This window comes from Loxodonta africana, chromosome 3 (genome assembly GCF_030014295.1).
Source record: "Loxodonta africana isolate mLoxAfr1 chromosome 3, mLoxAfr1.hap2, whole genome shotgun sequence".
NCBI lineage: Eukaryota > Metazoa > Chordata > Mammalia > Proboscidea > Elephantidae > Loxodonta > Loxodonta africana.
Window position 1 is genome coordinate 20,728,415 of NC_087344.1, and position 12,081 is coordinate 20,740,495.

The 12,081-nt window shown below is 38.5% G+C and overlaps 1 pseudogene; it reads right to left on the minus strand.

Annotated features, from left to right (window-relative positions):
• Positions 1-8,187: 8,187 nt before the first annotated feature.
• LOC100662827 (olfactory receptor 7G2-like) lies at positions 8,188-9,851 on the minus strand (annotated as a pseudogene).
• Between the last annotated feature and the right edge of the window lie 2,230 nt (positions 9,852-12,081).

Genomic DNA, 12,081 nt, shown 5'->3' on the forward strand with positions numbered 1-12,081 from the left:
CACCCCTTCTAGCCAGGTTGTGCTGGTCAGCTCAGGAGCCACTTTCCTTGTCTGTGCAGGCTCATAGATGGGATACCTGTGGACATTTCTTTTTATCATTTTTCTCTTCTTTTTTCCTTTTTGTTTTTCTTTATTTCTCAGTTTCTCCTCTCTCCACTCCAACAGAAGCCTCCCTCGAAACTTTTTTTTTTTTTTTTGGCTCCTGTTTCTCTCTTCTCTCTCTTCTTTCCAATACCCATCTTAGCTCACAACCGTCTCTCTCCCATCTGCCTACCTGCATGATGCACTGAACATTGCACCCCCCCAAGCTGCGCAGGCATGGCCTACCAGAACCTACCCTGTGCTGATCCCCAGCCCACCCTGTCGGCCCCAGTACATGCCACAAACAACCCATCCCAGCCCCTGCGCTTCAGCTGGACCTACCCCACTACACCATAGCTGAGCAACTGGCCCTGCCCATTGGACAAGGATGTGAAAATTATCATGTTCAAATGTGAGCAAACAACAAAGAATGCACAGCCCACCTGTTCAGACATAACCAAATAAAACAAAAAGCAGGTGGAAACAAATAAATCTATATTCAACAAATGAATAAAATAACTACTTAATGTCCAGAAGACAGTATACAATATCAAAACATATTACAAAAAAACAGGACAGCATATTTCCAATAAATAAAAATATTAAATCAACATATTACAAAAAACAGGACAGCATGGTTCCAATAGGCTTCCAAAATAAAACACCAGATGACTTTCCAGTAGAAGAAAAGACACTAGAACTATGGGATAGGGAATTCAAATCTCCATTATTCAGAGCTATCCAAGAATTGAAGCAAAAAGCTGACAAAAATGAGGAAAAAATACACAGATTCATTGAAAAGGCAGACCAATTCATGGAAAATACAGGAAAAACAATAAAAAATTTCAGGAAAATAATACAAGAACAAAATATCAAAATAAATTCACAACTAGAAATCATACAAAACAACAATTAGAGATTCAAAAGATAAACAAGATTTCAGAAACAGACAGTGTCACAGAAGGGCTGAGGAGCAGGTTTGAAATGATGGAAGTCATGATCAGTGAAATTGAAGAAAAGCACTTGGATACAACTCTATTTGAGGAAAAATCAGAAAAAAGAGAGAAGAAAAATGAAGAAACCCTGACAATTGTGTGGGATGCAATCAAAAGCATAAATTTTTGAGTGATAGGAGTTCCAGAACAAGGGAGAAAATGGAAAACACAGGAAGGATCATTGAAGAATTGCTGGCAGAAAACCTCCCTAATATCATGAATGATGAAAAGCTGACCATTCAAGAAGCTCAATGAACCCCAGGTAGGACAGGCCCCAGAAGAAAATCACCAGGGCCTATCATAATCACACTCTCTAAAACCAAAGACAAAGGAAGAATCCTGAGAGTAACTCAAGAAAAATGAAAAATCACATGGGGGGGAACATATAATGATTAAAGGGATGATCCATCTAAAGACATAACCATAATAAATATCTACAAACCCGATGACAGTGTTCCAAAATACATAAAACAAATTCTAACAACACTGAAAAGAGAAATTGACAGTTCCACAATAATAGTAGGAGACTTCAACACACCGCTCTCAGTAAAGGATAGAACATCTAGAAAGTAACTCCACAAAGATACAGAAGATCTAAAGACCACAATCAGCCAACTTGAACTCATGGAGATATATTGAACATTCCACCTAACAGGTGCAAAGTACATGTTCTTTTCCGATGAACATGAAATGTGCTCCAGAACTGACCACATCTTAGGTTGCAAAACAGCCGTCAAGAAAATCCAAAAGATTGAGATAATACAAGACATCTTCTCTGAACACACCACCATCAAAGTAAAAATTAATAACAGGAAGAGCAAGGGAAAGAATCAAATATGTGAAAACCGAATAACACCCTGCTTAAAAACCACTGGATAATAGAAGAAATCAGAGATGGAATCAAAAAATTCCTAGAATCAAACGAGAATGAAAACACACCATACCAAAACGTTTGGGACACAGCAAAGGCAGTGGTCAGAGGTCAATTTATAGCAATAGATGCACACATCAAAAAAGAAGAAAGGGACAAAGTCAAAACATTAGCTACGCAACATGAACAAATAGAAAGAGCAGCAAAAAAAAAAAAAAAAAAAGCCCACCGCCACCAAGAGAAACGAAGTAATAAAGATCAGAGCAGAAAAAATGAAATAGAGAATAGAAAAACAATAGAAAGAACCAACAAAACCAAAATAGACAAACCTCTGGCCAAATTGACAAAAGAAAAACAGAAAAGTATGCAAATAACCAAAATAAGAAATGAAATGGGAGGCATTACAACAGACTCAACTGAAATAAGAAAGATCATAACAGTGTATTATGAAAAACTATACTTCAACAAATTTAAAAACCTAGAGAAAGTGTACAAATTTCTAGAAACACACTACCTACTCAAACTAACACAAAATGATGAAAATCTGAACAGACCCATAATGAGAGAAGAGATTGAAAAGGTAATAATAATTTTAAAAAGCCCAATATTATTGCATAATACCAAGTGTTGTTGTTCTTAGATGCCATGTAGTCAATTTTGACTCATAGTCATCCTATGTACAGCAGAATGAAACACTGACCAGTCCTGTGCCAGGGAAACTCCCTTTACCTTGGATCAGGGAGGCGACCTGAGTAAGGTTGGTGCTACAATCCCACTCTAATTCTCTCAACATAAAATTACAATCACAAAATGGAGGACAACCACACAATACTGGGAATCGTGGCCTAACCAAGTTGATAAACACATTTTTGGAGGAGCATAATTCAATCCATGACATTCCATCTTTTGCCCACCCCCAAAATCACATCCTTGCAACATGCAAAACATCCCATTATATCATAGCAAAAGTCTTGGAGTTAAGTCCAAAATCCCAAAATTCCTCTTCATCTGTGAAATCTAGAATACAAGTTATCTGCTTCCAATGGTACAATGGCAGAACAGGCCTAAGGTAGACATTTCCATTACAAATGGGAGAAACTGAAGGGAAAAAAGGCATAAGCAAGTCAGCAGAACACATTACATTAGCTCTCCAGATTCTGCGTGGAGGCCCCTTGGCCCTGGGCTTCAGCTTCGCCTTCCTGGCTCACTGGGACCGAAACTCTGCTCCCTTGGCTTTAGGCACACCATTCTCCTAGTCCATATGAGTGGTGACTCCACCCTTAGAAACACCAGAGGCCATGGCTCCATCCTTTGAAACCCCTGAGGTCATGGCCATACATTTTGAGACTGAGGCAGCTCAGTTTCTTGTATTTTTTGTCTCTTCAGCTTCTGTTCCCTGGTTTCTTGGCCTCTTGGCGCCTCAGGCCTCACATCTGCATCTGCCCTGCTGGGGCAAGTGTTCCAAAGCTCAGTAGCTCCACCAATAAGTTCCTGGAGGCTCCCCACTCTGCCAGGAAGCCTCCTGCACACAGGCACTCAGCTTTCTTGCTCCATGGGTTGGCAAGCCTAGCTCCACCAATAAGTGCCCAGAGGCACCCCAATCCGCCACTGCAAGTTCTCTGCTGCTGCTGGTCCTGTGCTGTTGCTGCAACTCTATCCATTCACAGAGAGACTTATATCAAGGAAATGGCTCACACAGCTGTAGAGGCTGGAACATCCCAAGTCCCTGGGTCACGATAGAGCCTTCTCCTGATTCACGTAGCCACAGGGCCTGGCGAACCCAAGATCAGTAGGTCAGGGGGCAGGGTTATTGTTGACAGGCTGCAAATAGCAACGAATTCCAAGATCGGCAGGCAAGGCTACAGGTAAGCTGCTAGCTCAAGTCCCAAGAACCAGAGGTCAGACGAACAGGAGCAGCTGAAGGATCCAGCAGGAGCAAAAATCTTATGAGCCTTGCCAGAATGTCCACTTATATTCAATGCAGGCCACACACCCAAGGAAACTCCCTTCCAAGTGATTGGCTACTCACAGCAGATCCCACCATGGAGGTGATCACAACATCTTACGACTGCCAAACCACTGAAAATCTTGGCCCACAAATACCTAGGAGTGAAATTACTGGTCATGTGGTAATTCTATATTTAATGATTTGAGGAACTACCAGAATATTTTCCAAAATTGCTGCACCATTTCACTTTCCCATCCACAATGTACAAGAGTTCTGATTTCTCTACATCTTTGCCAATTGTTGCACATATTTTTTTTTAAAATAGACTGTAAAAAAACCCCATTGCCATCGAGTTGATTCCGACTCATAGTGACCCTATAGGACAGAGTAGAACTGCCCCATACAGTTTCCAAGGAGCACCTGGTGGATTCAAACTGCCAGCCTTTTGGTTAGCAGTTGTAGCTCTTAACCACTATGCTACTAGGGTTTCCGAATAGACTATATCCTAGTGGATTTGAAGTGGTATCACATCGAAGTTTTGGTTTGCATTTCCCTGATGACTAATGATGCTGAGCATCTTTTCCTGTGCATTTCTTCTTTGCAGAAGTGTCTATTCACGCGCTTTGTTCATTTTTTAATTAGTCATTTGTCTTTTTAGCTTGAATACAAATACATGAACGCATATGATTTGCAATTTTTTTTCTCTAATTCTATGTGTTTTCTTTTCACTTCTTTGATGGTACCCTTTGAAGTAAAACATTTTAAATCCAATTTATCTTTTTTTTTCTTCTGGTGCATGTACTTTTGGTGTCATATCTAAGAATCCTTTGCCAAATCCTAGGTCAAGATTTATCCCTGCGTTTTCTAAGCATTTTACAGTTTTAGTTCTTACATTTAGGCCTTTGATCCACTTTGGGTTCTTTTTCTTTTTAATGTCATTTGAGGTAAGAATCCTACTTTATGCTTTTGCATGTGGCTACCCATTTGTCCTACTACCATTTGTCAAAAAGATTATTACATCCCCGTTGGATGATCTTGGCACATTTGTTGAAATGAACTGACCAGGTATATATGGATTTTTTTCTAGACTCCCAATTTTCATCTCTTGGTCTATATGTCTATTCTTGTGCCAGTACCACACTGTCTTAATTACTGTTGCATTTGTGCTAAGTTTTGTGTTCAAAATGTGAGTTTTCCTAATTTGTTCTTCTTTTTCAAGATTCTTTTGGCCGTTTTATGTCCCCTGTAATTCCGTATGAATTTAGAATCAGTTTGTCAATTTGTATAAAGAAATAATCTGGTATTCTGATAGGGGTTGTGTTTAATCTGTAGATCACTTTGGAGAATATTGCCATCTTAACAATGTTAAGTTTTCCAACTCATGAACATAGATTTTTTTCTAATTATTTAGATCATCTTAAATTCATTTCAACAATGTTTTAACTTTTCAATATATGTCTTCCACTCCTTTTATTAATTTATTTCTAAGTATTTTATTCTTTTTGATGCTTTTATAAATTGAATTTTCCCCTTAATTTTGTTTCTGGGTTGTTCATTTCAAGGATATAGATATACAACCGATTTTTACGTAGTGATTGTGTATCCTGCAATCTTGCTGAGCATGTTTATTAGTCCAAATAGTTTTTATGATGGATTCTTTAGAATTTTCTGTAGGTCATCTCTTGTGTCATCTGCAAACATAGTTTTAGTTCTTCCACTCCAGTTTGGGTACCTTGTATTTATTTTCTTTTATTATTATTATTTTTTTCCATATTTGCACTAGCTCAAACCTCCACCACAAATGGAACAGAAGTAGAAAGAGTGAACATCCTTTTTTGTTCCTGATCCTGGAGGAAAGCACCCAGTTCATTAAGTACAATGTTAGCTGTGAGTTTTTCATAGATGCCATTTATGAGGTTCAAGAAAGGGATACATATAGAGGCAGAAAAACTAATATGTTGAAACACATGAAGATGATGGTTATGTAGATCAAAAACAGTGAAATGCTGGCAATTTCAGAGTCCAAACCAATATAAGGAACAGCAAAGAAAATAATAAATGTGAAATTCAAGATACTGGTTACTTCTGGGACAGAGAGAGGGTGATTAGACTGGGAGGCCCTACAGGGGGATTCTAAGATGATTGTAAATGTCCATTTTCCAATTTAGGCACTGAGTATATGTGTTTTTATTGTATGAATATTCTATAAGAACTTCAGATATATTACACACAATTTTACATATATTTCACAAATAAAATTGAAAGAATATTTTTCATATGCCGTATTTTAAATACCTTCTAGCATTAAAAGTATGGTTTCAAAATGTAGAACTCATCATTATTTCACAAAGATCTTGTTAACGATACTTTTCCTAGGGACCTATCCCCACAGTTCAGAGACAGTAGTCCTTGAATGAGGTCCAGGAACCTGCAGCTTTAACAAAGGCCCAAAATGCTGCAGGTAATTTAAGGACATCATTGGGTGAACCACTCACTAGCAGAGGCCTTGAATGCCAGTTTGGGAGCTGTCCCTAGAAGTGGTGCTGAACATAATGGAACTCAGGGATGAGCAGAGCAGGGGGCTCTCTGGGCATTCACTTAATTTTCCAGGAAGTCATCCATTCTCAACATGAATTCTCTCCTTAGTGTAATAATAATACCCAATAAAAGCAAACTTTCTCCTAGCTTCTCTATAGTATCATAATTGACTCCTCCGATACATGGCAGACCCCTTCTAAGACTGCAGCAATATTAGCTTTATTCAAACACATTTAATGTGTGGATTTCACCTGAAAAAGAATCAGAAACAGAAAGCGTGACTCAAGGTAAAAAGGAAAAATTCATTGTCATTGCTAGCAAATAATTAGTGAGAAGGAATCATAGCAAATCAACTGTCAGGAAAAGATAATTCACCTTAGCTTGAATGCCCAATAATTATGTATTAGATTATATTGCTAGATTCACTTAAAATGCTGATACGTACTTAAATTAAGGTAAGCAATGATAACTGCTAAAGCAAGTCTTATAAAATGTGTGAAAGCAAAAGGTTTTAATAGCAAAGAATATAGGGCAAGATAAGGAATACAATGATACTAGCCTAATTTCATTGAGTACTTCCTGTACCCAATGGGCTCCCCTCACACTACTGAGCCCAAATCTCTGAGAATAGGCTAAGGAGTCTGTTATTTAACAAGTTCTCCAGTTCTTACACTCATTAAGGTTGGAGGACAGCTTTTCTAGATGATTGGTCAAATGCACTCATAATAGTCCCATTCTCCTCACAAAAGAATAGTTTAACAAGGGGCTTGTACATCCTAATTCAGGTGTATAAGCTATGAAATGATGTATTTTTAATGACTCATTGGAAACATCACCTCTTCATTAAAAAACAAAAAACATGAAGTCATAGTCAGCTTTCTGGGATATGATGCCTGTAAGTGATGAAGCCATCTGGTGACCTTGAGAGAAACCAGTCATAGTATGCAACCAATCAAATGTCGCAAAGCTAGAAGAGAGCAAATTTAGATTCCATGTTGAAATACTGTTATTCACTATGGTATACGATGTTTGTAGCAAAAGATTTGAAAGCAGGAACACAGATATTTGTATATCAATGTTCGTTGCTGCACTATTCATAATAGCTATAAGGTGGAAACAGGCTAAATGTCCATCAACTGATGAATGGATACACAAAATATCATACATACTATGAAATACTACTCAGCCATAAAGAGAAATGAAGTCCTAATACATACTACAACATAGATGAACCTTGAAAACATTATGCTGAGTGAAATGTCAGCCCCGCTTATGTGAAATACCTAGAATAAGCAAGTGTATAAAGTGAGAAGTTTATTAGTGGTTACCAGGGCCATTAAGGATGAAAAAAGAAAGGGAGACTCATTGCTTAGGGGACACCGAGTTAAGGGTGATGAAAAAACTGTGAAAATGGATAGTGGTGATGGTTGAATAACATGAAGAATGTAATAAATGTCACTGAAAGGTACAACTAAAAAATGTATAAATGGCAAATGTTTTGATAAATATATATCTACCAAAAATAAAAACAATAAATCAACATTTTAACGTACTGAATGATCAAAGTAAAAATTGTGACAACAGAAGTGTGCAAGTAAATATGCACACACATATGTAAAAATTATTTTAAATTAATAATAAACAAAAAATATCTCAATGTAAAAAAAAAACTTGTTACTGGAAGATTCTAAGATTCTGATTCACCAAGCATTCTTTCACTTTGACTCATTATAAAAGCACAAGCCTAAGGCAGATGATACAACTAAGAAAAAGAAGATGTTCTCCAGAAGAGTTTCTGCAAGGCCCCCTTCATGTCTCTGTTCCTCAGGCTGTAGATAAAGGGGTTCATCATTGGAGGGACCACAGTGTACATCACTGAGGCTACTGCTAAGTTCTTAGAAGAATGAGTAACTGCAGAACTAATGTAGACTCCAAAAGCTGTTCCATAGAATAAGAAAACCACTGACAGGTGAGACCCACAGGTGGAGAAAGCTTTACACATTCCCCCAGCTGATGGCATGCTCAGAATGGAAGAGACAATTTAAATGTAAGAGAAAATAATCCCAAGGAGAGGAACACTACCCAATACGCTAGTTATTAAATATACCAGGATGTCATTGATGAGGGTATTGGAGCAGGCAAGTTTGATGACCTGAACAAGTTCGCAGAACAAGTGAGGGATTTCCAGGTCTGCACAGAAGGACAGACGCAGCACCATCAGACTGTGAAGCAGGGCATCCACCAAACTAATAAACAAGGAGAGGAGAATCAGCAGGCCACAGAGGTAAGAGTTCATGATGACTGTGTACCTCAGTGGATGGCAGATGGCCACATAGCTGTCATAGGCCATTGCTGCAAGGAGAAAATTTTCTACACCTGCAAACATCAGAACAAAGCAAGCCTGGGTGAGGCAGCCTGTGTAACTGATGGACTTGCTTTGTGTCTGGATGTTCACCAGCATCTTGGGGACTGTGGTGGTGCTGAAACAGATGTCAGTGAAGGACAAGTTGGAGAGGAAAAAGTACATGGGGGTGTGGAGGTGGGAGTCTGAGCTGATGGCCAGGATAATGAGCAGGTTGCCCAACACAGTGACAAAGTACAAGGTGAGGAATAGTCCAAAGAGGAGGGGCTGCAGTTCTGAATCCTCTGAGAGCCCCAGGAGGAAGAATGCTGCTACACCCGTTTGGTTTTCTGATGCCATGTTGTTGATGAGTCTGATGATAGAAGTGATAGAACATATAACAGATTTACAAGAATTGTGTATTTCAGAGAAATTCTAGCATCTATATTGTGAAACTAAGTGAATACTACAAATCTTTCTTCTCTCTGTCCCTCTCTTCCCTTTTCTTTTCCTTTTCCCTTTCCCTCTTCGTCTTTCTCTCCCTTCACCTGCCTCTGTCCCATCCTCTCTCCCTTCCTTCCTCCTGTTTTCTCTCTATTCTTCTCTCTCTTCCATCACCACATCTTCCAAAAATCTTTCACTTGAGTAAAGTCACAAGTGGTCTCCCTGGTTTTAAGGATCCTTTACTCTCTGAGCAAATAGGTAGTATCTTTGTGTTTATTGTATATCTACTATTTTTTCACATTGTGCCAACTAACAGGAATAAAGTAGAAAAAAATACATGGCTTTTTCCTTGGGAATTTTCCTAAGCCTTCAAACTAGCACAAAAACAAACTCTACATCTATGTTTTTAGAGCAGTGGTTCTCAAACTCCTCTTTTCATCAGAATCAGCTGAAGAACTTGTTAAGTCACACCCTCAGAGTATTGAATTCAGAATTTGGGGTCTAAGGCTTTAAACTTTTTCTTTCTAACCATTTCTCAAATGCTACTGTTGCAGGTCTGGGGATCACACTCTGAGTTTCACTGTTCTAGAGCGTCAACCATTGTGGCCCATGTATAATAAACTCATATTCAGGGAAGAATAGATTTGATGTACCTCAAGAGGAGATGGCGACCTGGCTCGCCATGCTCTGCTGAGGGAGCTGGCCAGGAGTTCAATCCCATGACTCAACTAAGCTTTTTCATTTTCAGTTGTTCCTCAAAATCTATCCTTTATATTTTTATTTCCATTTAAATGTTCCATCGTTTAGGTTCTCATTGCTTGTCATGGATTGAATTGTGTCCCCCCAAAATATGTATCAATTTGGCTATGCCATGATTCCCAGTATTATGTGAATGGCCACCATTTTGTTATCTGATATAATTTTCCCATGTATTGCAAATATCCTATTATTATGATGTTAATGAGATGGATCAGCAGCAGTTATGTTGATGAGATCTACAAGATTAGATTGTCTTAAGCCAGTCTCTTTTGAGATATAAAAGAGAGAAATGAACAGAGAGATGTGGGGACCTCATAATACCAAGAAGCAAGAGCCAGGAGAATAGCACATCCTTTGTATCTGGGGTTTCTGCACTGAGAAGCTCCTAGGCCAGAATAAGATTGATGACAAGGGCCTCCCTCCAGAGCCAACAGTAAGAGAAAGCCTTACCCTGGAGCTGATGCCCCGAATTTGGACTTCTAGCCTACTAGACTGTGAGAGAATAAACTTCTGCCTATTGAAGCCATCCACGTGTGCTATTTCTTTTATAACAGCACTAGATGACTAAGACATCCCTTGTTATTATTGTTTTAATTAATAGTATCATCAGAAAGCATAGTAATAAACATCATAATTATTATAAACCGCTATCATTACCAACACTAACACTGATCTCTGATTATTGGCAGGCGTAGTTTTCAGGATTTACTATACTACCTGTTTTTATTCTCACAATGGACATATGAATAAGGTGCTCCTATTATCTCACGTTTTATCCATGACCTCGTGTAAAGGAAAAAGAAAAGTGAAGTTGCAGATACAAAGTACATGGTACTCTGCAAAGAGGTAAAAACAGGATTTGAATTCCGGCTGCCAGAACTTGAAGCTGACCTTATATGACCACTGTTTTGTGGTGATATAATCTCTGAGTAGGGCAGGACAAGGCATCCTGAAGGGTCAGCAAATTCTATTACTTGCCTCTTGAAATCTTTCACCTGAATTAAAACCACGTGCTTTCCCTGGTATTTGAGGTCACTTGCTCTCTGACCACATAGGTAGTATCCAACAGGTGACAGAATCAAAACAGGACCCAAACTCAGGACGTGATGTCAACCTACAATGTACTGGCTGAAACCTTAAGCTTAACAGCTGTTATGAAATGAGATTTCCTTTTCTTCCAGTTATTTGAAGATTGAAATATTATTCTCATAAGTTGATATATACCCATTGCAGGTGAGTTGATTTCCACTCATTGTGATCCTATAAGACAGAACTGCCACATAGAATTTCCAAGGCTGAAAACTTAATAGAAGCTGACTGCCATGTCTTTCTCCTGTGGGGAAGCTGGTGTGTTCAAACTGCCAACTTTTGGTTAGCAGCTGAGTGCTTAATCACTGCACTAACAGGGCACCCAGGTGATATGCAGCATATTTTTTTTTGCCCAAAGCTCAAGAATGGGAGGAAGGAGGAAATGCATGAGCCTTGAAAAAACTGGAGAAAAAAAAGCAACAATTTTTTTAGTGTGTTCAAAGCAGGATCTTGACATCTCTACTTTTTAACAATTTTAAAAGATCTTTTGCAGCAGATTTCTCCAATGAAATACATCATTTGATTTCTTGACTGCTGCTTCCATGGATGTTGATTGTGGTTCCAAGTAAATGAAATCCTTGACAACTTCAATCTTTTCTCCACTTATCATGATGTTGTTTTTCGACCCAATGTGAAAATTTTTGTTTTCTTTATGTTGAGGTGTAATCCATACTGAGTGCTGTAGTCTTTGATCTTCATCTGTAGGTGTTTCAGCCCTCTTCACTTCCAGCAAGCAAGGTTGTGTCATCTGTACATTGCTGATTATTAATTCATCTTCTTCCAATCCTGATGCTGCATTCTTCTTCATAAAGTCACCTTCTCAGATTAAATGATCAGCACACAGATTGAACAGGTATGGTGAAAGGATACAATTCTGACACACACCTTTTCAGATTTTAAACCATCAAGTATTCCCTCATTGTATTCGAACAAAAGTCTCTTGGTCTATGTACAGTTCCACAAAAGCACAATTAAGTGTTCTGGAATTCCCATTCTTCCCAGTGTTATCCGTGAT